Source organism: Crocodylus siamensis, chromosome 3 (assembly GCF_052110815.1).
Source record: "Crocodylus siamensis isolate JL-2025a chromosome 3, ASM5211081v1, whole genome shotgun sequence".
NCBI lineage: Eukaryota > Metazoa > Chordata > Crocodylia > Crocodylidae > Crocodylus > Crocodylus siamensis.
In genome coordinates this window covers 17,593,630-17,610,496 of record NC_143397.1, presented here as the reverse complement: position 1 = coordinate 17,610,496, position 16,867 = coordinate 17,593,630, and the positions used below count along the sequence as shown (strand labels likewise).

At 45.2% G+C, this 16,867-nt stretch overlaps 1 protein-coding gene across 2 annotated transcripts in view; it reads right to left on the bottom strand.

Annotated features, from left to right (window-relative positions):
- RAB27B (RAB27B, member RAS oncogene family) overlaps nt 1–14,054 on the bottom strand; it is a 73,435-nt gene extending 59,381 nt beyond the window's left edge. The window contains exon 1 of one of the 2 annotated variants that reach the window (XM_090037815.1): nt 14,002–14,054. The gene's annotated coding sequence lies outside the window, so the exon portion shown is untranslated. Of the gene's footprint in view, nt 1–1,849; nt 2,081–14,001 lie in introns of those variants that run through there. The other variant, XM_090037814.1, reaches the window with a different exon arrangement.
- Between the last annotated feature and the right edge of the window lie 2,813 nt (nt 14,055–16,867).

Sequence of the window (16,867 nt, the reverse complement as noted above, 5' to 3'; positions counted from 1 at the left end):
TAGACAGTGGTGGTTGTTGGGTGTGTGCGAGAGAGAGTGAGCTTTTTGTGCATTTCATATCACACTGTAGTCTCAGTGACTCCCACATCAACGGAGCTTCGGAGCTATGAGCGATACCAGTATTTGGCATCCTGAGAGCATAGGTATTCATGGAGGATTTGTATTTTTATTTATTTTTTTTTTTAATATATATATATTTTTTTTTTACAGATTTAGGCTGACAATGATCCCTAGAGAATTCCATTTTAGTCATCTGCCCTCTCCAAAACAGAAGTCCATCAAGGCAAAGTATATAATGTTGAACTTCATTAATTTAGTTAAATGCACTTCAGTGTGTCCACCTCTACCTCCGAGAGAGAGAAATCAGATCCATACAACATACAAACTGGTTGTGTTGCAAACTAAAACCCATAAATCTTCCCTCCCTTGTTTGCCACTCCTTATTTCTACCAGCTAAATAATATTAATGCATCCTAATAGGAGCAACACCAACACTTTAGGGTTACTACTTAAATCACTGAATTGGGGTACATCTTTTATTTGGAAAGCAACTATTTTGCTTAGCAACAAAAGGCATCTAACAAAAAGGACAGGGAGGGGGAAGGATAAATTAACATTTGGTGCATGTCAGCTTCAAGAGTGTCCACTTCGTGACAGCTGCCTGGAGAAGATGGTAATCCAATTTGTATTGAAATTGTCAATGGACCCCTCATGAACAGTGATGATGAAGCTCAAAAAATGTTTCAGTGTAGCAGGATCAATATAACCTTCTCAGTAATGTGCAGCAACTTGCTGCTGATTGCCTGGAATCCTCCCGGTCCTCCAAGAAAACCTTTGGTACGTAGATGGTGCAGCACTAGGGTTTTATTCCAGATAGCACATGGGAAGAGAGCAAGGTTTTAGCAAGAAAGCGAAAATGTGTCAATGTTGATGTGCAAGCCACTGTTGGTGACACCCAAATTGTATGCGACAAAACCCCAGGGCCAAATTCTGTTCTTTTTACACCTGTATAAAAACTGTTGCATCTCCATTGACTTCCTTAAAGCAGTGCGAATTAGGAGGCCAATAGTAGGACCTAGCCTTTAAGCTTCCCACATTTTTCATAAATTGGAATTAAGGGGCCCAGTTCTGCTCCTCTGAGGACAGAATATACTCTAATATCCTAAAGCGGAGTTTCACTGCAACCAAGAAGCAAAACCCACTGTCTGCCATGACAAAATTCATTGATTAAGCACTGAAGATAATGTGCATGTAATGACCAACAGCAGCTTTTAAACACAACACAAAATTGAGGGTAATTATAAAAATCACACAAAAAAACAAATCAAACACTGAACCAAAGCAAAATGACATGCTTCTCAAAGAACAAAATTACCACTAGACTTTTTAATGAATGTTTCAAGGGAGGTGGTTTCTTCAACAACTTTTGTCTCGACCTGTCTTGGGCTGCCTGACAAGCTATTCAGAAAGCACACGTGTAAAGTTTAGCTGCTCTAAAATGGAAGCACTGATGCCTGGAGTCTTTTAAAACCAGCTGTTCGATATGCAAACGCCACAGAAGCCATCAAGCAACAGTTTTCTGGTGCCCCACCTCTGCATATATTTCCCTGGCACAGAAATCTACATGTTCTTGAAAAGCATCACTTTGAAAAGTATAATCTGAAATGACAACAGGTAAGAGGAGACAAAAACAGGAGAAAAGACGTTTGCCAGGCTCAGGCCCTGCACTCTCTGCCTGCAGCACTCACTTCTGACACAGTTAGCACTCAGTTATGCACATGCTGCACAGCTGTGAATAGTCTCCAGAACTAATGCTAGCTTCCTCTCTCCGCCCCCCTGCCAAACTCACCAGGGTATGAACTTCTGCGCTGCTGAGGATTTGGTGTTGGATTTCAGGCGGCGAGGTTTGCTTTACCTTTCCGAGGGACTATCCCCTTTCAGCTCCTCAAAAACAAACCTCCCACAGCAGCCCAGGTTCCTTTGAAAATGTTTAAAAGTGCCGAACCACTCCTACAGTCCTGGGTGAGTGTGGCTTTCTCCAGCTGTCAGGACAGGGAAGGAACTGAAGTTGTTCCTAGCACCACCCCCAGGAACCAGCCTGACCAGGCTTCTATCGGAAAGGCTTGTATGAGAAGAAGGCGTGTCCTGTGTGTCTGTACACGGATGTAAGGAACTTACCCGAGGCAAATCTTCCTTGTGACTCAACTTCATGCACTACTAACTGCTAAATACACACTCTGCCCTTTCTTAAAGGCTGTTTTTTTCTGATCATGGTAGGCTTAAAATGCAATCAGCTGCTCTAGGCTATCTAGGGCAGTTTAAGGCCTTTTATGTGCCCAATAGGACTGCATTGATCATTTTACCAGCACAATATCTATACAGAAAGTGCATTTAGCATGCCTGGATGGGTATTTTTTCTACCAGTCTATTTCAGATTCAGTATCATGTTTATAGTGTTTCACAAGCCATTCTGGCTAACTGTGAGTTATTTTTGCATGGCTCTTTTACTACAAGAGCTGTTAACTTGCCAAAGGACAAGTGTCAGGTATGGTATATGACAGACAGCCAAAACAACGGACTATTCATGCAGGAAACCTAACTATTCATGCAGGAAACCTAAAATGCAGTGGCAATTTCTTCTTACTGTAAGTTATTAGTCCTATAAGCTCTGGTCGTTACATCCAACCTAAGTCACTTTCAACAGTCAAAAACAAGGGAGTACCAAACTTGTATCAAATCTTGGTGATGTAGAGTAATACCCTATTTTTCTCATAAAGTGCACACCTTATTTCCCAGGATCAGCCTCCTAAAAGCTGATTTTTGCCTGAAATAGAGGCATCCTGCTTTGATTCCTGATTCGCAGGGCAGCAGCTCTACTATTACAGGCAGCTGAGGGAGTCAATAGCCCATTGTTTTTTACTTCACAGGTGTTAACAATCATTTCTCCTTTTTAATGGCCATTCCACTAATCAAGCTAACTTTTCTTAGGCCAGTTTTTTTTGTTGTTTGTTTTCTATGGCTTCTGGTTTCTTTTGTTATTTCACCTTTTTTTTTTTTTTTTTTTTACCGTAATAGGTCTACTCCTGGAGACCAGTGTTCAGTTTTATTTAAACAGGAAAGGGAGGGTGAGTCAGCTGAAGAATAGGCTCCGTCTTTGCTCTGCCCTGCTTTCTGCTATCCACAGCCATGATACTGGGGGAAAAAAATCTTCATAATGCCTTTCAGAAATAAAGTGTGTATTATATTTGGGGGTGTGATATAGGTGAGAAAATACAATATCTTTGCTTTCTTTCAGAAGTTGAGCTATGCTTACCATCCATTTCATGATTAACACCTAACTCAAAGAACAAAGCTCTATCAACATAAAATACGGCCAATACACTTTCTCATAGCTTGCTACCCATTATAAGACATACTCAGCATGTTGAGTAAGAGCAGAGCAGCAGGTCAAAGATCCACCCAACCGTGGTAGTATGGTTAAAGAATGCAAGTTTCTCTACCTAACAGCAAACAAGGGAGTGACATGGATAGCATCACATCTTTTCCGAACTGACTCACTAGCCTAGCAACCAAGTATACATTTATGGTTGGTTAGGCAGGAGCAGCCTTCAGTCTGAAGCTTGAACTCAGTTCTGGATCCAAAGCAAGATGCTTTAAATTGCCCTGTTGTACTTACGGAGAGCAGCAAATGGTAAACCTTTATTTCCTTGATCAAAGACATCCTAAGGAATAGGGCAAGAAAATGGAACTAGAATTAGTTGGGAAAGTGTGTTCTCACATGATGAACATTTTTGGTGTTTCACAATTTCTCCAATTCCACATCAGCATAAAATCAAGCAGAGGTGTGGCAAGATATTTTAGTACTCAAGCTGGGTGGGGAGGAGGGAGGAAGGGGATGGTGCTGGCCATGGGAGAGCAGGATGAAGGATGGGGAAAGAAGAAGTGGACTCTTCCCTGCCCCGATCTCTGCACTTGAGCAGCAGCTACTGGAGTTCCTGCTGTAACAGTGTGACCTGGGCTGCTGTAGCTGCAGGATGGGCTGGCTTCATGCTGGTGCAGCAGCTCAGTTGGTGCACACTCCACCAGGCCACTCCTGGTGCCCCATCCACTCCCCCGCTTCCAGATACACTTCTTGAAGCAGAGCTGCACCTCCTTGGCAAAGACTGGGACCGGGAGGGTGCATTCCACGCACCTTGCTCATCATTTCCCTCTCCCACAGATACTCTATGGGGCATGGGGCTGTCTGCCTGGCTTCCTATATCTAGGCTGCACAGAGCGGTCTCTGCTATGGAAATGCTTCCTGGGGAGGAGAGAGGCCATACTGGCACCCCAAGTCACACACAGGGTTGGGCCCCTTTCCCCCTGCACTAGGTACACTATTGAAATCAAGACTTCTCAGTGTGGAGGGGAAAAAGATAAACAAGGAAAGAAGTTTATAGATCTGAGAAGAGTCAGTCCAGTGGCTGGTGTACCCACTATAATGTAGGCTCCTGGGTCAAGTTCCTGGCCTATACGTCAGCCTCCCACATACCAGTTGAATGCCAAAGCCATCAGGCTATTCAGGGTGGGTCTCTCTCCAGCTTTTCTGTTTGAGAAGGTCTGAGGTGTACAGAATAAACAAAGAGTAAAGAACAGTAACAGGAGCAGGGAGTTGGGCTCAGATCCAATAAAGGACTCTGGTGCCACAGAGTCTAACTTTCAGGCCCCTAGATTGTAACCAAGAGTCCATTCAGGAGCCTAAACTCCCTATGAAGTCCATGGGGAAAGTTTGATGCTTCAGACTGGGATTCAAAATGACCAGAAGCCAGTGCAAGGGGCTGCCAACAGCTAGCCCATACGTAATGCTAAGCAGAGGAGTGTTTGTAAAGGCCCAGTCCCTTTCTGCAGTTTAAGCAACTAACTCTGCTTCCAGAAGCTTTCTGTCTGCTTCACATCCCAAGCCTAAACCCTCCCCTGAGAGCTGATAGTATAGCTATTCTCTGAAAAAAACTATTTTCTTTTTAAAATGAAGTGGAGATACCTGCCTTTGATATAATAACCTAGTTCAAGCACTCCCCATTTTTCCTTTGGAAGCTGTGCTATCTGCAGGCCCCTATCCTTGGGGCACAGCAGGACACAATTCCTTTGCGCAGGAAGGCGGGAAAAGGGCCCAAGAAACCTTCATGGCTGAGTGCAGATATCCAGGATGCCCTGAGGACAAAGAAAAAAGTGTACTGGCGGTGGAAGCAGGGCGCAGGGATAAAGGAGGAGTACACCTCCCTGACCTGAGCTTGTAGGGATTTGGTAAGGAAAGCTAAATCAGCACTGGAGCTTAAATTAGCTTCTGAGATTAAGGATAACAAACAGTCCTTTTTCAAGTATATAGGTAGCAAGAAGAAGTCTCAGGGTAACATTAGATCCCTACGGGGCAGGGCAGGGCAGTTGGTGACGTACGCGCGAGAGAAGGCAGAACTCTTCAACAAGTTCTTTGCCTCCGTGTTCCTGTCTGCTGACAATGGGGTGCTCTCGGGTGACAGCGTAGAGAGGCCCAGGAAGGATGCGAGTCCCCCGACTGTTAGTTCAGACCTAGTTAAGGATTACCTGGAGGGCTTAGATGTGTCCAAGTCAGCAGGCCTGGATGACCTTCATCCGCGGGTGCTGAGAGAATTGGCTGGTGTCATCGCGGAGCCATTGGCACAACTGTTCGAGGACTCCTGGTGCTCAGGCCAAGTCCCTGAGGACTGGAAAAGGGCCAATGTGGTTCCTATTTTCAAGAAGGGGAGGAAGGAAGAGCCTGGCAACTACAGGCCAGTCAGCCTCACTTCTATCCTGGGGAAGGTCTTTGAAAAAATTATCAAGGGCCACATTTGTGAGAGCCCTGCAGGGGAAATGATGTTGAGGGGTAACCAACATAGGTTCGTGCAAGGCCAATCCTGACTGACTAACCTGGTCTCTTTCTATGCCCAGGAATCAAAGAGCTTAGATGGGAAGGAGGAAGTCGATGCCATCTTCTTAGACTTCCAGAAGGCCTTCGACACAGTGTCCCACCCAATTCTGGTGGGCAAGCTGAGGGACTGTGGCATTGACAAATGCACGGTCACACGAGTGGCAAACTGGCTCCAGGGGCGCACCCAGAGGGTGGTGGTGGATGGGCCGATGTCGACGTGGGAGGGTGTGGGCAGCGGAGTCCTTCAGGGCTCGGTCCTTGGGCCAGTGCTGTTCAATATCTTCATTAGCGACCTGGACGAGGGTGTGGAGAGCACCCTGTTCAAGTTCGCTGATGACACCAAGCTGTAGGGTAAAGTGAATACACTGGCAGGCAGGGACCACATCCAGGTAGACTTGGATAGGTTAGAGAAGTGGGCGGATCAGAACAGGATGTGGTTCAATAAGGACAAGTGCAGGGTGCTGCACCTGGGGAGAGGGAACCAGCATTATGGTTACAGGTTAGGGGCTGACCCTCTCAGCAGCACAGAGGCAGAGAGGGATCTTGGAGTCAGGACTGACTCCAGGATGAACATGAGTCACCAATGCAACGAAGCAATAGGCAGAGCCAACCGCACCCTGTCATACATCAACAGGGGTATCACTAACAGGTCCAGAGAGGTCTTGCTCCCCCTCTATGCGGCACTGGTCAGGCCGCAGCTGGAGTCCTGTGTCCAGTTCTGGGCACCGCACTTCCAGAGGGACGTAGAGAACCCGGAGAGGGTCCAGAGGAGGCCACTCGTATGGTTGGGGGCCTCCGTGGCCAGCCCTATGAGGAGAGGGTGAGGGACCTGAATCTCTTCAGTCTCCGCAAGAGGAGACTGAGGGGGGATCTTGTGGCTGCCTACAGCCTTATCAGGGGCCACCAGCGGGGAAAGTCTGTTCACCAGGGCCCACCTTGAAGTCACCAGGAACAATGGCCACAAGCTGAGGGAGGATAGGTTTAGGTTAGATATTAGGACGAACTACTTCACTGTAAGGGTGGCCAGAGCCTGGAATGGGCTTCCCAGAGAGGTGGTGCTCTCATCTTCCCCGGAGATCTTCAAGAGGAGACTGGATATGCACCGGGCTGGGGTCTTATGACCCCTGCCACCCCCAGTGCTCCTTCCTGCCCATGGCAGGGCGTCGGACTAGATGATCTGTCTAGGTCCCTTCCCACTCATTGATTCTATGATTCTATGAATGGAGGTTCATGAAGCCAGAAGTTGGAAGCACAAGAGGGAGCAGGACTGTGTTGCTTAATGGCTAGTGTGTACACTGGGAAGGAGGGGATCCTGGATTGCTGCCCCTGCTCCCAGAACTGTTGATAGAGTTTACCTCAAATGGTCAGATTAAAAACAAACCTGAAGTCGCTTAGCAAACTTATCCATTAATTTTTCCCCGTCTTGAAAATATATCCAAGTGCAATACTTGGATGTATAAAGAAGAAGTATGGGATGAGATGCCATCTTACCTCTGTATATAGCATTGGTGATAATGTAATATGGCATATAAGGCTGGTATCCAGCTTTTAAAAGATGTTGATAAATCAGATAGAAGTTACAGAAAAGAGATATAAAAGTGATTAGAGGGTGGAAGAAAATGCCTTACGATGAGAAACTTAATGAAGTCAGCTTGTTTAGCTTATCAAAAACAGCCAGAGGTGATTACACTGTAGGACTATGTTCACAGGAAAAAAATACTGGCTACCCTGTAACCCAGTGAAAAATGGTGTATCATGAACTAATGGCTAGAAGCTGAAGTTAGACCAATTCGTAATAGAAAGAAGGTATAAATTTTACAGAAAGTGTAATTAGCCATTTTAGTAATCTACCAAAGAAACAGACATTGCTCATACCAATTGAAACTGGAGGCCTTTCAGAGACATACCCTTTAGCTAAATGTGGTTAAATAAGGCAAGCTGTTTTTCTCAGTACGGTATGTGCTATACAGCAGGTCTGTCAGCCTGGGCACATCTACAGATGCCCCTACGGTGCCGTTGTTACTGTGCCATCATTTAGTACTTCCTTTTGGAAGGCTTTCTTTAAAGCACACCATGCAGTACTCCTTAAGAAACTCAAGGCAGTCCAAAAGGAAGTACTAAACGATGGTGCAGTAACAGCCTGTACTGCGCCATCCGCGTGATGCATGTTTATTTTTACCTGAGACATGCTACACTGAAGGAGTCTGTCACTATGGTGATGTAGCTGCAGCATCATGGTTTCTGCCCGCCGATGCTATGGCAATGTAGCATCGCGTGTAGATGCGCCCCCTGTGATAGACTGCAGAATTGACTAAATAAATTAGTGGCCCCTTCTGGTTTTAAACTCTGTGAATATTCAAGAGATGATGTCAAGGAAGACAGGCTCCCATTTCTTAAGGAGTGCTGCATGGTGTCCTTTAAAGTAGAAAGATGACAAGCAGAAGGGAGATCCTTGCAGGTCAGTCTAGGAACACAGTTTGTGAGATGGTATAAGTTTAATATCTGTGTATTCAAATGTTATCTGTAATCTCCATGGGAGATTACCACATCCTGTGTTATACAATGTGTCACGGGGCACCCCCATGCCCCGCTTCTAGGGAGGCTCAACCTCGGGAGGGGGAGAGGTGTAGCAGGGCACTAGGGTGCCTGCTACTGGCATTAGGAATAAGGGCTGAGGAAGCTCCCTGAGATAGTACAGGTGTTGGTTGCCGGAGCAGCCAGGCTGGTCACAAGACCAGAAGGGGGCAGGGCCGGGCCTTTATAAGCAGCCCAGGCCAAAGCTTAGCAGTAGTTCCCTTCTGACAGCTTGAGGTGCAGGAGAGCTGAGCAGGGTAAAGATGAGTGGTGTGGCCTGAATGCACAAGGGGCTGCACCATGGTAAGGGCAGAGAGACCCCTGACTGGGAGGCCTTTGCAAGAGGGCCAGGTGGGCCTAGAATCTATGTTATAGCCAGGAGGCTTATCGTTGTGTTACAGCCGTTTGGCTTATGGTTCTGTTTAGTTCTTTGTGTTATACCGGAGGACTGGGTGAGGCTGTAGGGGTGCAAGGAGGCCTCGCAGGGGCTTCCCAGTAGCTTGGGGGTTCCTGGTGCCCAGCGAGGGCACAGTGACTGGTGCCACAAGCTGGCTCGGCAGCACAGTGATTGGCACCACAGCTGGCATGACGGGTGAGCGCCAGAGAGGTGCGGTGTGTGGGGTGTTGAGACCCCAGCCCGTGAGGGCGGTATCTTGCCCAGTAGGGTGTACGACCAAGGAAAGGGGTGTGGGGCCAGGTAAGGCTGAGGCCGCCTGAGCCCTGTGGTGAGAAGCCCCAGTGTGGGCAGGAAAGCGCGAGAAGCATGGGGCAGGCCCCAGAGAGGGCGAGTACCACGGGAAGCGCGGAGCACGGGCCCGGATGCGGGGGTGACTGCACAACGTACGAGAGGCAGGCCCTGGGGTGGGCGCTGCCTGGACGGGGAAAGCCCCGGAGGGGGGCAGGCCTAGTGAGAAGCCCCGGAAGGGGCTATTAACTGGGACACTCAATGGCCAGCCAAATGTATGTATTTTAATAATAAAATGAGTGCAAGAGAGTGACAAAGCACTGGAAAAGCATGAAGAATAACAGCAAAGAAGAAATAAATGTAGATCTTACTTTACATACTGTTCTTGCCTCTCTCTGTGTCTCTCCCTCATGCTTCATGAAAACAAGTCTCCGTTTTGAAAGCTAAATTTCTAAAAACACTTGAGTGCTAAAATTGGACATGCAAAGAAACCCTTCTATTGTGGGAGAAGGAACCCTTCTATTCAGCCTTAGTATTGTTATAACCTAAGTATCGCTTGTGATAGCATAGTTCAATGTTTTGGGGGGTTTTTTGTGAGTCCAATGCTAAGAACTAATAGGAGCTGCTCAGACATCACAGTAATATCTGAGCAGGATGACAGACTGGTCCAGATCACTTTGAGTTGATCAGGACTATATATATAAAACAATCCATATAGGCATACCATCCTTCTCACCACTTGCAGGCCCAGTGAATGTATTTATAAATATCATAATTATCATACTAATTCTGAATGAAGAAGTGTTAAAGTTACAATGGTTTTGCTACATTTCTATTGCCACAGGAATATGCTGAGGTAGCAGCTACTTACTGGCGTTATTCAGCACCTGTCTGTCAACACCCCCAAACAGGATCCAGCTGTTATCCAGTCTGGCCATTTCTGCATTTCTATTCTCTCCCATTGTTTTTGGCTGGTTTAATACAGAGAAGTAAGTGGCAGGATGGCCAAAGCTTAAGGCCCACCATCCTCTACAACTCTGAGACATTTTCATGGAGACCAAAAAGAGGACATAGGTATCACTGAGTCCCAGTTAGATCAGCATTGTACACAGAAAAGGCAAACAAGACAAAATACAGCATAAACTTCAGCAAACCTAATTCTGGCTGCTTTCACTAGTGATCTCAATAAGTAAATTTCAGAAGTGTAAGAAGCAGTTTTTGCATCCTGGGCAGGAGCAGCAGTCAGGCCACTGGTGGCCGTGGCAAACCACCAATCTTGTGATCCCTCAAAATTGGCACCCAGACCTGGTGTCCCTCTTAACCATTCTTAGGTACACCACAGGCAAACAGCAACAGATGCTAATAGTTTTCCATATGCAAGTCAGTGATGAATTTGGCAGCTAGTTTTCTGATCTATCACTTAGAGTTGATCAGGACTAATATATATATATCTAAGACCATCTGTATAGACATACCATCCTTATCACCATGTGCAGGCCCAATCAATGTGTTTATAAATAGTATGATTTTTATAAATAATTACATTTTAAATACACAGCAGATATAGCAGTTATGTGATAATGACTGATATACAGGTGGAACCCCATGCTACTGTAGTTACGTTAATAATAAGAACATGAACGGTACCAGAAACCCCATGTTTCAGTACCCAAGCTGTCTCATTCAGTATTTTTGCACTACCATTTAGAAGTATCCCAAAGTGAGGCTGAGCCAAAAGAGGAGGTTATTCATATAGGTTCTACTTATTCATCTATGCTATATTCACTATGAAGGCTCTCTAACTCTTTTTGAAGCCCTTACTAGCAATGAGGCTAACCAGTAACTGTGTGGAGTAGCCTCTACTGGCATAGATGGGGCTACTTGGTGGGAGCACAAGTCTCCATTTTGAAAGCTAAATTTCTAACAGAGGGCAAAATATACTGTGACACATGTCAGGGAATTCTTGTACTATTCTGTAGTGTTTACATTGAAATGATTTGGCTTTCCAGCCTTTAGGAAGAAGTGTGGATAATTGTAGGAGTATCTACATATGCAATAAGTGTGCCTGAATAAACTCTGGTGCAGTTCATGCAAGAGTTTACTACTCCTCAAGGCAGCACTTACATGTATGCCCAGGACCACAGCATGTTGAGCCAGGGTGGTACAGCCCAGGCTGTCAGGGAAGCTGCGGGTTCAGGAGCTGCTCTGCCCTGGCTCATCATACTGCAGAAGGGCTGGCTGGGGCATGATGATAGCACTGCAGCACCCTCATGCCCCAGCCAGTCCTGGTCAACATCTAGACATGCATTGCAGCAGTGCAAATAACCATCAGGCAACACTCAAAAGGTAGCCAAAGAAAATGATACAAAGACGCACTCAAAGTCGCCCTCAAGCTTGGAGGCACTGACACCAACAGCTGGGAGAAGCAAACTGTTGACCATTCGGCATGGTGCCACCTGGTCCACCAAGGCATGTGCCACTTTGAGGCCCAATGACTCATTACCAAGGTGGAATGGCAGCAACAGAGGAGGGAGAAGGAGACTAACCCAGGGCTGTGAATCCCACTCCCCTGTGCAACATCATGCCTTCATTGCTGAAGAATGAATGCATCTAAAATTGGGTTCCTCACTTGCATGAGGACCCATCAAGCCTACCGAATGTCATCCTCAACTTCGAGGGACTGCCACTGCTGACTTATTGCAGGGTTAATTAGTTTATTCTGGCCTAATAGGGGTACACATGTACATGGTGACACTTTACTGTGGAGCTAATTAGTCAACTTTGCAGTAAAGTGCATGTGTAGATGCTCCTAGTAAGTAGCATTTCATTCTCTATTCAGTTTGAACATGCAGGACCTCTACTATTATTTGTTCATTTGTTATGACGTGTATCCAACACCATGTGCATAAATAGAGTAGCTACAAACAACCTTTCATGGTTGCATAGAAATAGCAGACCTTGTGCCATTTTCAAAGGTTTACCAGCCACTTACATTTCTGCCTACAAGGTATCTGAACCTTTCTAGGATTTGTTTACTAGCTGCATTTACCATGGGACTATAATCCCCATTGTCTCTCACATACTCAACGTTTGTTACAACTGAGCTTTTACACAGATGCTCCAGGTGCCCTCTTTAGGGCACATCTGACACAGCCCACCTCTGAAAAAGCAATCATTCAGTAGCTGATCAGCACCAGCCACTTCAATTTGAATGCCCACCCGGGTGTGCATCACTCTTGCTAGAGGTCACCACTTCCATTTTTGTTGATTTGTTGCAGTCTCTACTGATACAGTAACATCCATGCTTGTGAACAGATGAGTTCCAACCCTGTTAGCAAATTGTTTCAGTAAGGCCAGGCTACCTTTCTCAGACCAGAGATTTCTCATAGCATATTTCAACCTGGTAACCTTTGCAGTGTTGGATTAACTCCTCTAGTTCCCCCATGCATGTATTTATTCTACAGGTTTCTGGTGCCATATAAATTGCTGTGATATCTGTGGCAGCAGATCTTAGAGAGAAAGTGAATTTGTTAAATAACTTTATTTTGGGGGTAACTTTTCTCTTCCTGTCCTACCAGCCTGTGAGTAGATGCAGCAGTCTGTGGTTTGCTTCCTCTTGAGCCCTTAAATTAAGGAGGGCTTCTCACTCACGGAACTCATGTTTCCTGCCTACGCCTCTAATAATTAGAATTAAGCCTTATTCACAGAAACAGGAAACATTTATGGATCCTGTTCTTTTCAGATACAGATTAACTTCATACTGTATGCAGCAATGACTAAACACTTACTAAAAAAACAACTAGCATAAAACAAAAACAAACTGAAGAGGTGACATCTGTTAAATGAATCTTCTCTTGGCTTTGCTTTGGAAACGTTAGCGGGTTATGGCATTTATCATCCCATGAATAGAATATTTGCATTAGCTGTTACATTACACCACACTAGAAGACAAACATATTCTCTCTCCTACTCTTTCAGTGCCTACACATTTGCTGGAATGCAACTACTAATGAATACTTGGATATATTTTTCTATTTTCCAAGAAAAGCTTGTAGCCATTGTGCTTTCCTCCTATATCCCCCTACTACTTATTCTTTATCTGGTCCAGCAAGCCCAGCCATTCAAGTCCCTCTTTTAAAACCTACACTTGAAAACTGTATCTAGTGTAAGTAATCAACGTTAAAATTATATTCACTAAGAAAAAAATTCACCTCTGCATAGAAGGCTGTAAACTTGGGATGATGTTGAACTCAAATGGCTCACTGGTTTTATGCTGACCCTCTGAACAGAGGAGAATTTCACCCATAGGCACATCTACATGTGTTGTTAATGTGCCTGAATTTCTTGCACATAAAATTCAGGTGCACCAGGGCACGCATGTGTGCCCTCACTGGCAGCAAACTGAACCCAACAGGAGCAGCCTAGCACATGGCTGCCCCCCTCCCCCTCCGCAGCAGCCAGGTGGAGCTCCAGACTCCCCTGGGTGCCAGCCCCAGGCTGGCAGGGGACTCCAGGGACAGCCCTGAGCTGGCAGGGGGCATGGGAGTCAGGTCTGGGCTTTGGGGGTTAGGGGAGCTGTCCCAGCTCTGGAGACTGCTCTCTTCCAGCCACACAGAGATCAGGGCTGGCCCTGAGCATCGGGGGTATGGGGTCCTTGTTCAGGGGGCAGCACCCCGCTAGCCATGAGGAGATTGGGGTTGGTCTGGGGGGAAGATCCCAGCTATGCAGAGCTCCCAGACAGACAGAGGACAGCGCTCACTGAGAGCCAGCCCCAGAGCAGGGTATGAGGCTGCCAAGTGGGCAGACACCTCCTTACCTTCCTTGATGACAAACTGATCCAGCAAGTTCATGTCAGGCTCCTTCCCCACCTGCAAGCAAATTAAGGGGAAAGATGAGGGTGCTGCTGCTGCTTGAGCATGGGGCATTACCCCAAGCCAGCACCACTAAGCTGGGCTGTAATCCTGGGCTCTGCATGGCTGGGAACTTCCCCCAGAACCAGGACAGGTTCCCTTGGTGCCTGGGCCTTGGGGACAGCCCTGATCTCTGTGTGGCTGGGAAGGAGCTGCCCTGGAGCTTCCAATTCTCCCCAGAGGTGGGGCTTAGCCAGGCACCCTGATTTCCCTGCCTGGGCTGACCAGGAGCAATTTGCTTCCAGTCAGCATTTACATGTGCACCTTGGAGCAGTAGTTTAAAGTGCCATTTTCTAGTACCTGTATCTGTAGGTACTAGCAAATGACACTAATCTAGTTCACAGTAATTGCTGTGCACGTGTAAATGGTGATGCTTTATTGTGCAATAGATTGGTGTGATGCACAGTAAAGCATCCTGTGTAGACATGCCCAATGAAAATAATTTTGAGGTAAGGTTGGAGTGTTGGTTTAGCCATGCTGGTCCAGGAAATGTACAAGGCAAGGATTTTTTGTGAATTTTTTTAAGGACCAACTCTAGAGCAGGGGGATACAGTCAGTCCAATAATAGATGTCACAAAAATCCTTGTTTATCAATAACTCCAAAAGAACTATACTGTGTTGTAGAGGCCATGGGGAGAAGCTATGCCTGGTTCAGTCTAGAGTGGAAGCAGGAAGAAATGAGGAGGGAACTGAAGGGACTGCAGTACACAGTGTAATGTTCTGAATTTTTCAGTGTTTTTCCCTTCAATATTTTCTTGGAGAGTTTAGATGATGAAATATATTTGAACTGTTCTGAGCAAGAACTGGCTGTCCATCTCACATAATTTCATTTAGATGAGTTGATTTATAGTTTTTTAATGAAGTATGCTTTTTCCCTACTCTTCCCTCTGGATACTTTCATATTATTCATCTAAGCACAACAAAAACAGATCAATTTTTCATTTCTGTGAACAGCCTAATAGTTCATGCAGCCCTAAGTCACATCTCATTTATGCCAGATGCTTCCTTGCCTCAAATCTTCATTAGATTCCAGCCAGAGTTACCTGGATCCATTATTATATTACACAAATAATTTCAAAAGTGGACTAAGGCAAAATATGGATTGTATATACCCAAACTCATGCATAACTCCTACTGTGTCACCTAGGCTTTAACTAAGTCCCGTGTAACCTGCCCTGTTGAGACACTGATAAATGTCATAATTATGAACTTTTTTTATGGATTAAGCCATTGTGTTGATTAGGAAACAATGAAAAAAAGGCCATAGACTGAATAATGATTATCACTTTCTAACAATTACCATTGGAACTGGCTGCAGCATACACAACGCTGCAGTACTCCAAGTGCTTATTAGTTACTCAGAACCAACAGGTGTCCATGCATAGAAAAATAATGTGTGTTGTTTTCACACTTTAGAAATGTTAAAATTGGACATACAAAGTAGAGTATTAGAACTATCATGCTTCAAATTTATTTGTGGGGTGAAATAACTGTAATTAATTATAATAATACAGATAAAGATGTATTTGGAACTCAGGGAACACGTTTGCATCCTGATTCACTGCCACTTAACATCTTTTGGACTCATGTGCATCTGCACAAAACAGATGGCTGCATTCAAGAATTTGGTGGCTCCAACCCAACAACACCAGCCTTGCCACACAGAAGCTGAAAACCACAGCAATGTGGCTGTGGGACAGCCTAGGGGCATCCCTTCATCAGCAGAAATGGCTGGGAGCTCTATACCGCTACAGCAGTTTTTTGGGAGGGCTTGCCTTTGTTCCAAGACATATGAATACTCACAAACATAGAAATGGAAAAAAAAGGGCTTGAATCTTCAGCACCACTGGTGCTCTTGTAAAGTTTTCAGGGAGAAAGATGGTTTCTGTCCCATCAAGCATCCAGCTCACGCTGACCAGCTGCTACTCCAAAGCATCTCTTGCCTGACTGCCACTCTCCCCAACCTGTTAATGAAGCAGATGAGTATTCTGACTTTCAGACCCAATTCTAATCTCTTACCAACACTAATGTAGCTTTATGGAAACATTAGTTCCTTAGGTATTTATGTAAGTAGTTCCACATATCTGCTCCCATGCAGATTATCAAGTAGATCACTTTTAGTGATAAAGCACAAAAATGCTTTTTGCACCAAATGCTCTTATTTCTGATGGCACCTGCAACATGGGAGAAACATATGATGTTCTAAATTAAATTAATCTCTAGAACCTGGTCATGGAGCATGCTTTAATATAGCATGTGAATCTGATTAAACTGCTGATTACTGGAAAATGTTGTTGAAAGTATGGTGTTCTGAGCAAGAGGAAAGCTTTACACATTATACAAATGAATCCCTCTAATAAGATTGCCATAAATTCATCTGTTAGAAAAAAAACCCTTTCAATACACCTATGAATAATTCTGTGGATCTGCTGCAAAATAATATTACTGGTAAAGTTCAGGAACCCTTAGCTGTGAACTATGACTATAATGGTGACAAAACATAATGAGAAATTTTGACTAACCTGTCATTGCTTCTAGCAAAAGACACATCTAGCCCCAGGTGTGTCTGTTTAGTAATGACTAATACCCTCGTTCTTAACAAGACAACCAGTGATAAATGCTGAGACTAGCTATTGATCTCTTTACTTTTCCCTTTTTAGGAGAAATTAAGTACCTACCAGAAAATAAATTGGGTAGAAGCGTTCTAATGGCAGAGGAAATTAGGAGCAGTTGGTGAAATAGATAGGGGAGTTGGAAAGGCATGAGCCTACT